Below are 15,841 nucleotides of genomic sequence, written 5' to 3'. Positions count from 1 at the left end.
TGTGTGGTCCCGGCTGTGACACTTCATACACTCCGTGGTCTTGCAAGCCTCTTCACGATGCCCATACTCCCGACATTTGCGGCAAAAATCTGGCTGGTTCCAGTAAAATAGGTACCCCCTACCTGAACCGATTGCGAAGGTGGCCGGTGGGTGGGCGAAGCCATCCACGGACCTGGGCTCCTTTCGCAATTCGACTTCGTATTTTCGTCTCCCCGCCCATACGGTCTTCCGATCCCGAATCGTCACAGGCCTGCTCACCACGTCCACATACCGCCGCAAAAAGGTGGTAACATCGGCGTCGGGGATGAACGGGTTAAACATGTGGACTATCACCCACCTCTTGTTGTTTCCTTGCAGTCCGGTGCACTCATACTCACGGAGCTTCCCCTCTTGTTGGGCTTGCAGTACCTTTCTCACCGTGTTCTGGTGAATCCTGGCGTCCATGAAGGTGGTGTCCATGTACCGCTGTACCCGGTTCCCCTGCAAACATAGGATCTCCTCCACTGAAACTCCCAGATCCCTGAAAAGGACATCCTCTTCAAAGGCCTCTCTCCCAGGCATCTCCGTCTCCGCTCTCCAGTAAAAGCGGATGGTCCACTTCAGGTTGGGATCCCCGCCAGCCCTCCTCGCCATCCCGGGGTCCGCAGCCATCGTGAGCGCAGCCTTTCGGCTGCCGAAGCAGCCTACTCACCCCAAGTGAAACAAACAAACGTAGAAAAGGCAGTCCACAATCCAAAAGGTAGTCCAAAATCCGGTCCGGGGTCCAAAATCCAAGTAGTCCTTCCGCACTCCAAATGTGGTGTTCTTTGTCCCTCCTCTTTCCTCGACCTTAGGCAAAAGGCCGAGAAGCGATGCCCACAAAGGCGCGCAGCGACGCGCGGGCGTTCCGCTGGCGCACAGTGGCGCAGGCCGACTCCTCTGGAGCCCGGGACCCGCGCAGCTGCCGGCCTCCCTGCAGCCCGAGGCCTCAAAGCGGGACTCTGCTCCCCCTCTCTCTTGCCTGCCTGGCTGCCTTCCTGCCAGTCCCGGGCGGGGGCCCTGCTCTTTGATCTTCTGTCAACGGCCCGACAACGACCGCAGCCGCAGGGGGCACCAGCCGCCCGGCCTCCTTAGCTTAGGCCCCTCCCACCGGCAGCAGCTGTGCCCAACCGGCTGCAAGCGAAAGCCGAGCGCCAGCACCTGCGGGCAGAGGCAAGGGGCAGCTCTCTCTCCGGAGGGAGGGACTGGGACGCGAGCGCACGCACGCGCCTGCCTGCCTGCCTGCCTGCCGAAAAAAAAGAAAGAAAAGGTGGATATACTAAGTTTTTGGGAGGGAAAACGCCCAGCTGTCGAAAGGGGCCCGCCTGCAGGGACGGGGACGGACACACACACGCAAGCAAGCAAGCAAGCAAGCAAGCAAGCAAGCCACGCCTGCCTCCCTGGGAAAAGGCTGAAAAACCTAAGTTTTTTGGAGGGAAAACGCACGGCAGCCGAAAAGGGGGCCGGCCTGCTTGCCCAGAGAGTCGAGACGCGGGAAAGCGCACAGAGGGAGCACGGGAACGGAGAGGGCGAGAGAGAGGCGGACACAGAGACACACAGATGGACGAGGGACGAGAGACGAGACCCGAGAAGAAGGAGCTCCAGTCCGCTTCGCTCGCTTGCTCGCTCGCTCGCTAGCTAGCTACGTCTGTCTTTTCACCGCTGAGAGGAGGTGGTGCACCGCTCCCGGAGGCGCTGCAATACCGGGCCGATGCGTGGAGAGGACGGAGCAAGCTCCTGATCCAGCTCCCTGTTCCAAAAATCCGTTTAATATGTGGTCCCCCGATGGGGGACGTATCAGATATTAAACTGATAAGAACAGATTTTTTTTTTTTTTTTTTATTGCAAAATTACAAAAGAAATTCCAAAAAACTCCAAATATACACAAAAACACATCATAAACTCAAATACACATTAGTCATAGTAACAACTTAAGTCATATCAACCCACAATTCTGTTAAACACAAAAAATTCCATTCAACAGTCAACTAACAAAAACTTCTGAATACTAACAACATTTCTCATACAATTTTCAACAAATTATTACACAGCAAAATCCCTACAACACAAATCTATTTAACTCTATTACACAATCTCAAACCCCACTAATCTCCATACTCCCGCCCCTTATGCAAATTAAACCAAACCCCCATCCCCACACTTGCAATACATCCATTCCCTTAACCCCATTATATACAGTCTGCATCCCATCACAATTTACAAAAACATAATGAAACAGTTCCCCACCAACATCTCATTTACGTTCCCACCCCTTATATTAATTCTCTACACAAAACCAGCTCTCCTCTCAATATCACACACCTCCCATCACACCCACTTAAAAACAGAACATATTCCATTAAACCAAAAACATACATAGAACCGACCCACCCTAAATACAACTAAGCACAGTCATCATCTGAAACACTACTCTCACTTTCCCTTTTACGCAACATTTTAGCAAATGTAACAGAAGCATCTTTACACTCCGCTTTAACTTTCCCCGACACCCGTAGCCCTTTAAACATTCTTTTTTCCCGAAACGCGTATTCAAAAAGAAGCTGTGGAAACTCCTTTTCCATATACCGTGACACAGCCATCACCCGTTTCCTATCCAAAGCCTCAAAAAGGCTTTCCCACATATCCCTATCCACTACCCCTCGAAACCCCTTTCTATTTTTCCTCAAAGGCCATTTAAGATGAATACAACCTTTCCTTTCTTCCCTCCACTGCTTCCACTCAATATCTTCATCCCAATAATCCGTCCTACGCCCCAAACCCTCTACTAACTCTCCCTCTCCCATCAGCACCTCCCCCTTTGGGACATCGTCCTCCTCCTTCTCAGAATCAATATCAACAGTTAGAACAGCGAAGGGGTTTGCGCTCTCCACTGCCTGCCCACCCACTTCCTCCTTTTGCCTAACAACACCCTTCCCTTTACCCTTCCCCCTCTGAACCACTGACCAATCGATACCCTCACCCCCCTCCGACACTTGACCAGCCCCACTTGGATCGTCGTCCTCCACCTCCTCAGGATCACCAGCCGCCACTTTCTTCCTACGAGAGACTCCCCTCTCCGCCACTTGGCCTGTCCCGCTTGAGTCGTCGTCACCCTTCACCTCCTCAGGATCCCGATCCGCCACCCTCTTCCGACTAGGAATTCCTGGAACAGACATCCCCTGTCTCCCCGAAGGCCCCTCATCACCCATTTCAATGTCAGGCACACTCTCCGCCCACGACACCCTTCCTGATTCCTCGACCAACTCCTCCACCATCTCGGCGACCTCCTCCGGACCCTCTCCCTGCTTAGGGGCCACCGAAACTCCATCCTTCTCCGCCACACCTCCAGCCTCCACCATAGACTCCTTCTCCGCAGACCTCTGTTCTCCTGGAGCCGCTCCCGTCCTCCTTGCAAAAGACTCTCCAGCAGTCGACCGAGCCCGGGCTGCACCTGCATAGCTCCTTGACCTTTGGAAACAGTTCTTATACACATGGCTGGCTTCACCACACAAATTACAAGATAAGGGCTTAGTACACTTCTCTGCCTTGTGCCCTATTTCCCCACACCTTCTGCAACAAATAACAGTGCATTCCGCTGCCACGTGACCCTCCGCTGCACAGTTCCGACATACAAAAGGCTGCCCAGGGTAATTCAGGTGACCTCCATTCGAACCGATCATAAAAAAAGCGGGTGGGTGAACATACCCACCTTTCTCAGACGCAATAGTCCTTAAGCGCACCATGTACCTTCTTTTCCCCGTCCAGAAGTTCCTAGAGTCCATAACCTTTACACCATTCCCTTGAATGTCCACAAATCTTCTCAAAAAACATACCAGCTCAGACTCTGGCACATATGGATTATGCATATGCACAGTCAAAGGCCTTAGTTCTCTGGCAAACAATGGCTCTATAACAAAATTAACAAAGGCCAAGTTCTCCTTCTGAGCTTGAAGAACATTCCATTTCTCCATACAAACTTTCTCAGAAATAAAAGAAACATCAAAAATACCTTTCCCAGGAAAATCTTGATAGCAAAAAACATCCGGAACCTCCACGCCCAAAGCTTGGAACAGCACAATGTCCGAAAACTCCTCTCTCTTCATCCTTTCGGTTCCCGGTCTCTCCTTCCATACGAAACGAACGGAATTCCGCATCCGTCCCTCTCTGCCCAGCCACTCTCCGCCTGCCGAAGCCGCAACTCCGCCAATCGCCTCCATCGCTCCGTCCTCTCCCCTCCGGTTGACTCTGCCTCCAACAGCTGCCTCCACCGTCGCCTCCTCCGCCGCCTTCCCGACCCTCTGACTAAGACCTCGGAACTGCGGTCAAGCCACTTGAACCTTGATCTTAGCCAAAAGGCCGAGAAGCGATGCCCACAAAGGCGCGCAGCGACGCGCGGGCGTTCCGCTGGCGCACAGTGGCGCAGGCCGACTCCTCTGGAGCCCGGGACCCGCGCAGCTGCCGGCCTCCCTGCAGCCCGAGGCCTCAAAGCGGGACTCTGCTCCCCCTCTCTCTTGCCTGCCTGGCTGCCTTCCTGCCAGTCCCGGGCGGGGGCCCTGCTCTTTGATCTTCTGTCAACGGCCCGACAACGACCGCAGCCGCAGGGGGCGCCAGCCGCCCGGCCTCCTTAGCTTAGGCCCCTCCCACCGGCAGCAGCTGTGCCCAACCGGCTGCAAGCGAAAGCCGAGCGCCAGCACCTGCAGGCAGAGGCAAGGGCCAGCTCTCTCTCCGGAGGGAGGGACTGGGACGCGAGCGCACGCACGCGCCTGCCTGCCTGCCTGCCGAAAAAAAAGAAAGAAAAGGTGGATATACTAAGTTTTTGGGAGGGAAAACGCCCAGCTGTCGAAAGGGGCCCGCCTGCAGGGACGGGGACGGACACACACACGCAAGCAAGCAAGCAAGCAAGCAAGCAAGCAAGCAAGCAAGCAAGCAAGCCACGCCTGCCTCCCTGGGAAAAGGCTGAAAAACCTAAGTTTTTTGGAGGGAAAACGCACGGCAGCCGAAAAGGGGGCCGGCCTGCTTGCCCAGAGAGTCGAGACGCGGGAAAGCGCACAGAGGGAGCACGGGAACGGAGAGGGCGAGAGAGAGGCGGACACAGAGACACACAGATGGACGAGGGACGAGAGACGAGACCCGAGAAGAAGGAGCTCCAGTCCGCTTCGCTCGCTTGCTCGCTCGCTCGCTAGCTAGCTACGTCTGTCTTTTCACCGCTGAGAGGAGGTGGTGCACCGCTCCCGGAGGCGCTGCAATACCGGGCCGATGCGTGGAGAGGACGGAGCAAGCTCCTGATCCAGCTCCCTGTTCCAAAAATCCGTTTAATATGTGGTCCCCCGATGGGGGACGTATCAGATATTAAACTGATAAGAACAGATTTTTTTTTTTGTTTTTAAATATATTTTATTACAAAGGACATCACAAACAACCATAATCAAACCATAATCACAACGACAACACTGTACATAACAGAAAAACAAAACCCTGAAACAGAACAAAAAGCAAAAACCCTAAACACTCCTCATTACCATAACCCCACCCCTTATTCTAATGAACACACACCCTCTAAGAAACAAAAACTCTCTCAAAAAACTCGGAATCATCCTTTCTACTCTAAATATCTACTAGAGATTTCCACTTTTCCTTAACCGCATGATAGCTCCAATTTCTCAAGTCGGCTGCTATCATGCATTTGACGTCCCACATTACTTTGTCCCAAACTCCCCTCACACTCCGCAACACACCTTTTTTAACTAGGACATTTCTGGCAGCCCATAATTCTAACTTAACGCAACTGATCAGAAACCATAAAACAAAAACAGTCTTCTTTGTCCTCCCCCTCCCCCCGACGCCATACATTAAGGTCGCTAGATTGATTTTAAAACTAGACTCTAGCGTTCCTAAAAAAGGCGCACACTTCCCCCACACGCTCTGTGCAAAAGGACAAAACCAAAACACAATGTCGATCGTCTCAACAGCTTTGCAGCCCGCTCGCGGGCATCCGGCCTGCCTGGTGAGCTTGTGCTTGTACAAGACATCCCGCACCGGGAGCCTTTTCCACGCCGCCAGCCAGTTCAGGTCCAGCATGTCAAGTCGTAGGCCTTTGGGCTGTACTCTCTTCCAGATCTTTGTGGCGACACCCCCGACGATAGTGGCTTCCCCCTGCTCCATTACTGCGCGGTACAACGCCCTGTGGTCCGCCAGAGGAGGATCTCCCCCGGCCAGATGATTTCTCACCCAGGCTACCGCGTGCCTGTAATGCCACGGTAAGTCCTCCCCGTGCGGGACGTCGTTCCTCCAGCCTGTAAGGTGCCGCATACTGCTGGCAAGCCAGAACCCTGCAAAAAACTGAGAGCAGTGCGCCACTGGTTGACCCAAAGTAGCGCATAACCCCGACACATACAGGCAATTCAGTTTGACGGGGATGTTTGGAACCCCCCTACCTCCCTTCTCGATTGGACGGTACATATCGATGCGCTTGATGTACTCATATTTCTTGTTCCATAAGAAATCAAAGGTGACTTTAACAAGATATCTATTGTATCTTGCAGGCATTGGGAAGACATAGGCGAGATGAATCAGTGAAGGTAAGACTTCTGTTTTCAATATTACGACCTTCTCCATGAAAGTTAAATGACTATCGCTCCATCGCTGCAGTCTCACCCTTGTGACTTCTAAAGTCTGCAGCCAGTTGTGATGCACCATCCCCTGGTCTTGAAAAGAGATGCCCAACACTTTCAAGGGGCCCTCACAAAAGTCCAGCCCACATATCCCTCCCTCCCTCTCTCTCCATGACCCGAAAAACTTGACCTTACTCTTCTGCTTGTTCAGTCTGGCCCCTGACACCTTAGCAAATTCCTCAAAAAGGACCAGAGCTTTATGCAGGCCATGGTCAGAGGTCAGTATCAGCGTAACGTCGTCCGCATACGCAGACAACTTGACACGCTCTCCGCCACTCCCAGGCACTAACAGCCCGTCCACCTCTGGGGACATGTTCACCATCCTCACAAACGGTTCCATGTAGAGGATGAACAGCAACGGGGACAAGGGGCAACCTTGCCTCACTCCTGAGTTTTGCTTCACGATCTTCCCAGTGAAGCCATTGACCACGACTCTGCTGCCCACCTGTGTATACAAAGTCCTCAGCCAGCCAATAAAAGTGTGTCCGAAGCCCATTCGTTCCATCACCTGCCACAGAAACGCATGCGATACCTTGTCAAACGCCTTCTCCAGGTCTAGGTTGGCTAAAACTAGTGGCAGGTTTCTTTGTTCAGACCATGCAACTGCATCCCTAATGAGCTGCAGAGACCAACTGATCCTTCTCCCTTTCACGCCACAAGTTTGATCTTTGCCTACCACAGACCCTATTACCTCCTTCAACCGATTGACCAGTACCTTGGCGATAAGCTTATAATCGGCACACAACATAGTGAGTGGCCTCCAATTCCCCAAGTCTGTTGTCTGTCCTTTCTTAAATAATAAGGTCAGGACCCCCTCACACATTGAGTCCCCTAATCTCCTCTTAGTGACGACCTCTATTGTTATTTGGAGCATTATAGGCCCTAGTATGTCCCAAAAAGCCTTATAGAATTCTGCAGGCAAGCCGTCTAAGCCTGGTGCCTTCCTGTTTTTCAACCCTGCCAACGCTCCTTTAAGTTCTTCTATACTGATAGGCCTTTCCAAAAAAAGCCTGCCACTCTCCGGCACCCGTGCAGTGATGCACTCCAACACAGCGGACCCCGATGCTTCTCCTACAAGTTCTCCCGAGAAGAGTTCTTTATAGTATGCATGGACCGCCTTCAGCATGCCATCAGTGTCTTCCACTATCTTATCGGCACTAACGCGGACCCCACTCATACTTCTCCTGTTCTGAAGTTTTCTCACCTGCCGGAACAGAGAAGAGGCGCATGTCCGTTGCTGCAACAAGGAATCGATCCGGGCCTTAAACAGAAAGCTTCTAGCTCTTTGCTGGTGATAAGTTTTCAACCTGGCCCTGACAGCTGCTATTCCCTCCATGTCAACTTCCACCCCCTCATTAAGCTGAGAATAGAGGTTATGCAATTCCTGTTGCAGGATCCTCCCCTCCTTTACTTCACTCCTCCGGCAATTTAGACTATACTCCTTAGTGAACTTTCTGATCCGTTTCTTCACTACCTCCCACCAGTCCAGAGCCGAAATATGGCTCCTCTTTGCGCCCCACCACTCATTCAGCTTGGATGCCATACATTTAAGGTACGGCTCCTCACTCAATACCCCCACATTCATTCGCCAAAAGCCCCTGCCATACAATCTGTGCTGAAGACGCAATTCAACCTCGACGATGGTGTGGTCGGAGCACCACGTTGGCTGGACAGCAGCTCTCTCCACTGTCACTTCCCTTGAGGCGAAAAAGTAATCTAGGCGTCTTGCAACTCCTGCTGAGTTCCTCCAAGTCATCGCCACTGCTCCGGGTGCAACTCGGGAAAAGCAATCCACCAAGTTAAAACGCGTCAAAAGCCCTCGCAGCTGTCTCCCCCCCGCATCCTCCCGGCTGCTGAGGTCCACATTGAAATCTCCACCTATGACGAGGGTTTTGTTTGTGGCACAAAGCGGGTAGAGCTCTTTAAAGAAATCTGCCCTCAAGGAGCCTACTGCAGGGGCATACACTGAAACAAACCTAAAATTATCATTACCAAAACTCACATCCACACACAAGGCCCTCCCAGGCACTATTACGTTGCACTCTTCCACACTCATTTCACGATTACCAAATAAAATCCCCACACCCGACGAGTGGACCCCTCCCACACTCCACCGAGACCCCCCCTTGTCCCAGTCCCTCGTAAAAGCCACAACGTCCTCGCCGTTCTTCAGGTGCACTTCCTGCAAAAAGCACACATCAAAACTTAGGCTTTTCAAGGAAAGAAACACTGCTGTTCTCTTCACCCTGTCTCTCAGCCCCCTCACATTGAGAGTAGCTAGCTTCATCTCAGATGCTGGTTAGGACCTTCCTTCCCATTTCCTGATGATCTTCATGGCCGCGATGTACACATCCCTAACCTCCGACTCCTTCTGCCCATACACGTACAATCCAGTGACCTTCCTAGTTTTCCCGTCACTTTCGATCTTAACCCCCGGGAAGGACCTCAAAACATTTTTAAGCCCCCCGGCTCGATTAGGAAACTTTATGCTCCCCTCCATCCATTCACACCGTTTCAGGAAACTGGAAGATGCGTCGAGATATTTCACTATTCCGCCATCTCTTTTGAATGCACCGGCCGCAAAGGCCGCCTTTGCCAAGCCGTCCTTGTTTCGCCACTTCCTCTCAATGTCCTGCAAAAGAATCTTTTTAGGGACGATTTCCGAGTGTGTCTCCCCATACAGCTCAAAACGCCGGATCTCACTCCCTTCGCGCACGCAGCCGAAACGAATGTCCCTCTGCGATATCTGCTGTTCCTCGAAATCGGCGGGCCATATAACCTTATCGCTCCTCTCGTCCCATTTGCAGAGTTCTACAAAGTCTCGGGGAAGTTCGGAGTCCAGCCAGAGGCCTCCCCCCTCTCCTCGTCTTTGGACTGCACCGGCCTGTGCGTCTTGGGTGAGTACATTACCGCTTCCGTCAACAGTGCATTCAGTTTCGGGGACAAAAGGTGTTCCAGTGGATTCTGAGGAGCCGCTGCCACCAAGCTCCTCATGCTCCACGTCCTGGATCTCTCCTTCCTCTTCCTCCACCCGGCACAGGAAGGGGGCTGAAGCCTCAGGCACCTGTCTGCCACCCGGGGCCAGTTCCTCTGGATCCCTGCCCGCTTTTTTTGCAAAAAGCTCATCGGATCCGGCAGCCTTCCTCTTGACTGACTTTTTGGAGGAAGAAACCCCATCTTCCTCCTCCTCCTCCACTCTATCCCCCCAGTTCCTTGGTGGGGCTATGCCCTCCATCTCACTCACCGCGTCCTTTAAGAAAGGTAGCCCGGGTGTATCATAGCTGATGGCATCTCCGGAGTGGCCCGTTTCCATCTCCTCATTTGCCATCTGCTCCTCACTGTCTCCTGGGACACCTTCCTCAGCTGCCTCCTGTTCCGCTGGTGGATCTTCTGCCGAGCTTCCCAGCACGCCCGTGTCAACTGCCTCGCTCCCGGAGTCCCTCTGGCCTGCAGACACAGCTTCCTCATCCTTCCGTGGCCTGCTTATGGCTGCGGAATAGCTCCTAGCCTTTATAGGGCACTCCCTATAGGCATGCCCCGGCTTTCCACATAAATTGCACTTAATGTCCTCTGTGCAAGCGGACCCAACATGCCCGATACCTCCGCACCTTCTGCATATCTGCACTCTACAGTTCAGAGCTATATGGCCCTCTTGTCCACAGCGCCTGCACGTGAGGGGCTGGCCCGGATAGAACAAGTACCCATTGCTCGAACCGATTGTAAAGGAAGCTGGCGGGTGGAGTAAACCGTCGCTTGCCTGCGTACTAAACCGGAATCGGACTCGGTACCGTCTTTTCCCACTCCAGTATTTCTTTCTGTCCAGCAATTTGACTCCCTCATCCTGCACATCCACAAAGCGCTTGAGGAAGCTCACAATGTCCTCCTCCGCCATGTAAGGGTTGAATACATGCACTGTTAAAGGCCTCAGTTCTCGTGCAAATAAAGGTTCAATGTAAAACCGTTTAAGTGGCTCTTCATTTCTGTGCTCACTAGCAAGTGACCAAACCTCATTGCATTTAGTGTCAGTGATTAAAGTGAGGTCAAATACCTTCTTCCCGGGAAAGTCTTGTAGGCAGTAAGTGTCCTCCGGGTGCACTCCCAAGGTCTTCTCCATCACCACTTCCTCAAAAGTATCTCTGTAGATCAACTCCTGGGCTTCTTCCTCCTCCCTCAAAACGAACCGGATCGTGTTCCTCAGCCTCGCCTCTCTGGTGCTCGATCTTCTCTCCATCCTTCCGAAATGGCCGGATCCTCCTCCGCCACGTAGAAAAAAAGAAAAATGCTCCCGCCTAGCCTGTAGACAGGTCCGGGGAAAAAAGCCCCCTCACCTTCTCTCCTTCTGACTGTTCCTACAGCCGCGGTCAAGCCACGTACTGTGATCGCAGCCAAAAGGCCGAGAAGCGATGCCCACAAAGGCGCGCAGCGACGCGCGGGCGTTCCGCTGGCGCACAGTGGCGCAGGCCGACTCCTCTGGAGCCCGGGACCCGCGCAGCTGCCGGCCTCCCTGCAGCCCGAGGCCTCAAAGCGGGACTCTGCTCCCCCTCTCTCTTGCCTGCCTGGCTGCCTTCCTGCCAGTCCCGGGCGGGGGCCCTGCTCTTTGATCTTCTGTCAACGGCCCGACAACGACCGCAGCCGCAGGGGGCGCCAGCCGCCCGGCCTCCTTAGCTTAGGCCCCTCCCACCGGCAGCAGCTGTGCCCAACCGGCTGCAAGCGAAAGCCGAGCGCCAGCACCTGCGGGCAGAGGCAAGGGGCAGCTCTCTCTCCGGAGGGAGGGACTGGGACGCGAGCGCACGCACGCGCCTGCCTGCCTGCCTGCCTGCCGAAAAAAAAGAAAGAAAAGGTGGATATACTAAGTTTTTGGGAGGGAAAACGCCCAGCTGTCGAAAGGGGCCCGCCTGCAGGGACGGGGACGGACACACACACGCAAGCAAGCAAGCAAGCAAGCAAGCAAGCAAGCAAGCCACGCCTGCCTCCCTGGGAAAAGGCTGAAAAACCTAAGTTTTTTGGAGGGAAAACGCACGGCAGCCGAAAAGGGGGCCGGCCTGCTTGCCCAGAGAGTCGAGACGCGGGAAAGCGCACAGAGGGAGCACGGGAACGGAGAGGGCGAGAGAGAGGCGGACACAGAGACACACAGATGGACGAGGGACGAGAGACGAGACCCGAGAAGAAGGAGCTCCAGTCCGCTTCGCTCGCTTGCTCGCTCGCTCGCTAGCTAGCTACGTCTGTCTTTTCACCGCTGAGAGGAGGTGGTGCACCGCTCCCGGAGGCGCTGCAATACCGGGCCGATGCGTGGAGAGGACGGAGCAAGCTCCTGATCCAGCTCCCTGTTCCAAAAATCCGTTTAATATGTGGTCCCCCGATGGGGGACGTATCAGATATTAAACTGATAAGAACAGATTTTTTTTTTTTTTTTTTTTTTTTTTTATTATCAAAATGCAAAAAAAATTCCAAAATCACAGAAATTCAAAGATCCAAAATCCAAAAAAAAACATTACACATCAAAATCAACCATCACTCTTCTCAAACCCCACATTAACCTATCCCCTCCCCTTATGCAAATCGCTAATACATCCCCAAACTCAATTCCGCTAGTCCCATAAACTCAAAAATCCAAAATCCCCCCAAAAAAAACTATTACACAACAAAATCAACCATCACTCTTCTCAAAACCCCACATTAACTTATCCCCTCCCCTTATACAAATCGATACTACATCCCCAGACTCAATTCACCTCCTCAAAATCATTCATTTCTGAATCTTCCGATATGTCACTCAGACTTTCATCTTCAAACATCGTATCACAGAATTCACGGAAAGGACCATTGCAATCCGTTTTCGGTTTCCCCAGCACACGAAACCCAATAAATTCCTTGTCCTGAATTGCATACTCAAATCGGAATTGCTTATATTTTGTCTCCACATGACGAGTCACAGCCATCATTCGCTTTTTGTACATACTCTGCCCAAAATCTCCTGACAGCTTAACATTTGTACATTTCTCCACTTTAAACCCCTTCCTCTTCCCTTCCTGTGGCCAAGTAGAGTAGATACGCCTCTCTCTTTCCTTCCACCACTGATTCCACTCCTTCTCAAGTTCTGCATCCTGAATACTTATTTCACAATCAGTTTCCCCCTTCTTTTCGTCAACCTTCAAACTCTCTACCACTTCCTCCCCTCCCGTCTGCTCCCCTTCCCTACTCTCCCCAAAATTCCCATCCTCTAACGATTCCCCAACCACCTCTAATACACTTCCCTCTGCTGGCTCCTCTACCGGTAAACCTGCAAAGGAGTTCGTACACTCCACTGCTTGCTGGCCCAACCCAGTCTTTCTCTTTGCACGCCCTTTCCCTTTACCCACGCCCCGATTCCCCCTTTGTATTGCTAACCAATCACTACCCTCATCCCCTTCAAACATTTGACCAGTCCAAACTTTCCGGCTTGCATCTTCATCCTCCGTCTCCTCTGGGTCACTGGCCGCCATCCTTTTCTGTTGAGGGACATTGGGAACCGAAAACTTCCGGCTCCCTGAAGGCCCCTCGTCGCCATCCCCCTCAATCTCAGGTGTTCTCTCCGCCCAAGACCGGCCTCCTGGACCCTCTGCCAGTCCCTTCACCATCTCAATAACCTTTTTTAATCCCTCTTCCCCTGGCATATCAGAAGTGCCTGTGGCCTTCGAAGCATGCACTGTCACCTCCATTTCTTCAGTCACTCGAGCTCCTGGTGCCACCCCATTAGGCGCTGATCCAACGTCCGGCCGAGAAATTCCAAAAACTCCTTCCTTCTCCGCCACACCTCCAGCCGCCACCATAAACTCCTTCTCCGCAGACCTCTGTTCTCCTGGAGCCGCTCCCGTCCTCCTTGCAAAAGACTCTCCAGCAGTCGATCGAGCCCGGGCTGCACCTGCATAGCTCCTAGACCTTTGAAAACAGTTCTTATACACATGGCTGGCTTCACCACACAAATTACAAGATAAGGGCTTGGCACACTTCTCTGCCCTGTGCCCTATTTCCCCACACCTTCTGCAACAAATAACAGTGCATTCAGCTGCCACGTGACCCTCCACTGCACAGTTCCGACATACAAAAGGCTGCCCAGGGTAATTCAGGTGACCTCCATTCGAACCAATCATAAAGAAAGCTGGTGGGTGAACATACCCACCTTTCTCAGATGCAATAGTCCTTAAGCGCACCATGTACCTCCTTTTCCCCGTCCAGAAATTCCTAGAGTCCATAACCTTTACACCATTCCCTTGAATGTCCACAAATCTTCTCAAAAAACATACCAGCTCAGACTCTGGCATATACGGATTATGCATATGCACAGTCAAAGGCCTTAGTTCTCTGGCAAACAATGGCTCTATAACAAAATTAACAAAGGGCAAGTTCTCCTTCTGAGCTTGAAGAACATTCCATTTCTCCATACAAACTTTCTCCGAAATAAAAGAAACATCAAAAATACCTTTCCCAGGAAAATCTTGATAGCAAAAAACATCCGGAACCTCCACGCCCAAAGCTTGGATCAGCACAATGTCCGAAAACTCCTCTCTCTTCATCCTTTCGGTTCCCGGTCTCTCCTTCCATACGAAACGAACGGAATTCCGCATCCGTCCCTCTCTGCCCAGCCACTCTACGCCTGCCGAAGCCGCAACTCCGCCAATCGCCTCCATCGCTCCGTCCTCTCCCCTCCGGTTGACTCTGCCTCCAACAGCTGCCTCCACCGTCGCCTCCTCCGCCGCCTTCCCGACCCCCTGGACTAAGACCTTGGAACTGCGGGCTTGCCGGCTTGAACCTTGATCTTAGCCAAAAGGCCGAGAAGCGATGCCCACAAAGGCGCGCAGCGACGCGCGGGCGTTCCGCTGGCGCACAGTGGCGCAGGCCGACTCCTCTGGAGCCCGGGACCCGCGCAGCTGCCGGCCTCCCTGCAGCCCGAGGCCTCAAAGCGGGACTCTGCTCCCCCTCTCTCTTGCCTGCCTGGCTGCCTTCCTGCCAGTCCCGGGCGGGGGCCCTGCTCTTTGATCTTCTGTCAACGGCCCGACAACGACCGCAGCCGCAGGGGGCGCCAGCCGCCCGGCCTCCTTAGCTTAGGCCCCTCCCACCGGCAGCAGCTGTGCCCAACCGGCTGCAAGCGAAAGCCGAGCGCCAGCACCTGCGGGCAGAGGCAAGGGGCAGCTCTCTCTCCGGAGGGAGGGACTGGGACGCGAGCGCACGCACGCGCCTGCCTGCCTGCCTGCCTGCCGAAAAAAAAGAAAGAAAAGGTGGATATACTAAGTTTTTGGGAGGGAAAACGCCCAGCTGTCGAAAGGGGCCCGCCTGCAGGGACGGGGACGGACACACACACGCAAGCAAGCAAGCAAGCAAGCAAGCAAGCAAGCAAGCAAGCCACGCCTGCCTCCCTGGGAAAAGGCTGAAAAACCTAAGTTTTTTGGAGGGAAAACGCACGGCAGCCGAAAAGGGGGCCGGCCTGCTTGCCCAGAGAGTCGAGACGCGGGAAAGCGCACAGAGGGAGCACGGGAACGGAGAGGGCGAGAGAGAGGCGGACACAGAGACACACAGATGGACGAGGGACGAGAGACGAGACCCGAGAAGAAGGAGCTCCAGTCCGCTTCGCTCGCTTGCTCGCTCGCTCGCTAGCTAGCTACGTCTGTCTTTTCACCGCTGAGAGGAGGTGGTGCACCGCTCCCGGAGGCGCTGCAATACCGGGCCGATGCGTGGAGAGGACGGAGCAAGCTCCTGATCCAGCTCCCTGTTCCAAAAATCCGTTTAATATGTGGTCCCCCGATGGGGGACGTATCAGATATTAAACTGATAAGAACAGATTTTTTTTTTTTTTTTTTTTTTTATTAGAAAAACAGTACAAAAAATTAGACTCACGGTTCCCTACCCACCACCTTTAACACCACGTGATTAAGTCCTTCCAACGCTCTTTTGCGGCTGCGAATCCCCAGCGCATTACGTCCCATCGGATTCTTCGGACCACATCCGCTTTCACTTTCTTCACGATGCCTGCGATGGTCACCTCCATGCCACTCCTGATCAGCTCAGTCCGTGCTTCCCACACGTAGATCTTCGTGAGGCTGATCAGGAGCCACAGCAGGAAGCTGGCATTCCAATTCCGGGAACCGGGCACTCCACGCATCACCATCCGCAGAGAC

The 15,841-nt window shown here is 53.2% G+C and overlaps 3 non-coding genes and 1 pseudogene across 3 annotated transcripts; all 4 read right to left on the bottom strand.

Moving 5' to 3' along the window:
• Window positions 1-1,688: 1,688 nt before the first annotated feature.
• On the bottom strand, window positions 1,689-1,881 carry LOC138223389 (U2 spliceosomal RNA). Its single transcript, XR_011181834.1, has one exon. It is a non-coding gene; the product is annotated as a U2 spliceosomal RNA (small nuclear RNA).
• Window positions 1,882-5,233: 3,352 nt separating this feature from the next.
• LOC138223395 (U2 spliceosomal RNA) lies at window positions 5,234-5,428 on the bottom strand. The gene has a single exon (XR_011181839.1). It is a non-coding gene; the product is annotated as a U2 spliceosomal RNA (small nuclear RNA).
• Window positions 5,429-11,933: 6,505 nt separating this feature from the next.
• Window positions 11,934-12,135, bottom strand: LOC138223437 (U2 spliceosomal RNA; annotated as a pseudogene).
• A 3,217-nt stretch (window positions 12,136-15,352) lies between these two features.
• Window positions 15,353-15,542, bottom strand: LOC138223419 (U2 spliceosomal RNA). The gene has a single exon (XR_011181857.1). It is a non-coding gene; the product is annotated as a U2 spliceosomal RNA (small nuclear RNA).
• Window positions 15,543-15,841: the final 299 nt, after the last annotated feature.

The sequence above is a fragment of the Lepisosteus oculatus genome, chromosome 16 (genome assembly GCF_040954835.1).
Source record: "Lepisosteus oculatus isolate fLepOcu1 chromosome 16, fLepOcu1.hap2, whole genome shotgun sequence".
Taxonomy (NCBI): domain Eukaryota; kingdom Metazoa; phylum Chordata; class Actinopteri; order Semionotiformes; family Lepisosteidae; genus Lepisosteus; species Lepisosteus oculatus.
Note: the sequence above shows the minus strand (reverse complement) of the source record. Positions and strands in the feature narration are given on the sequence as shown.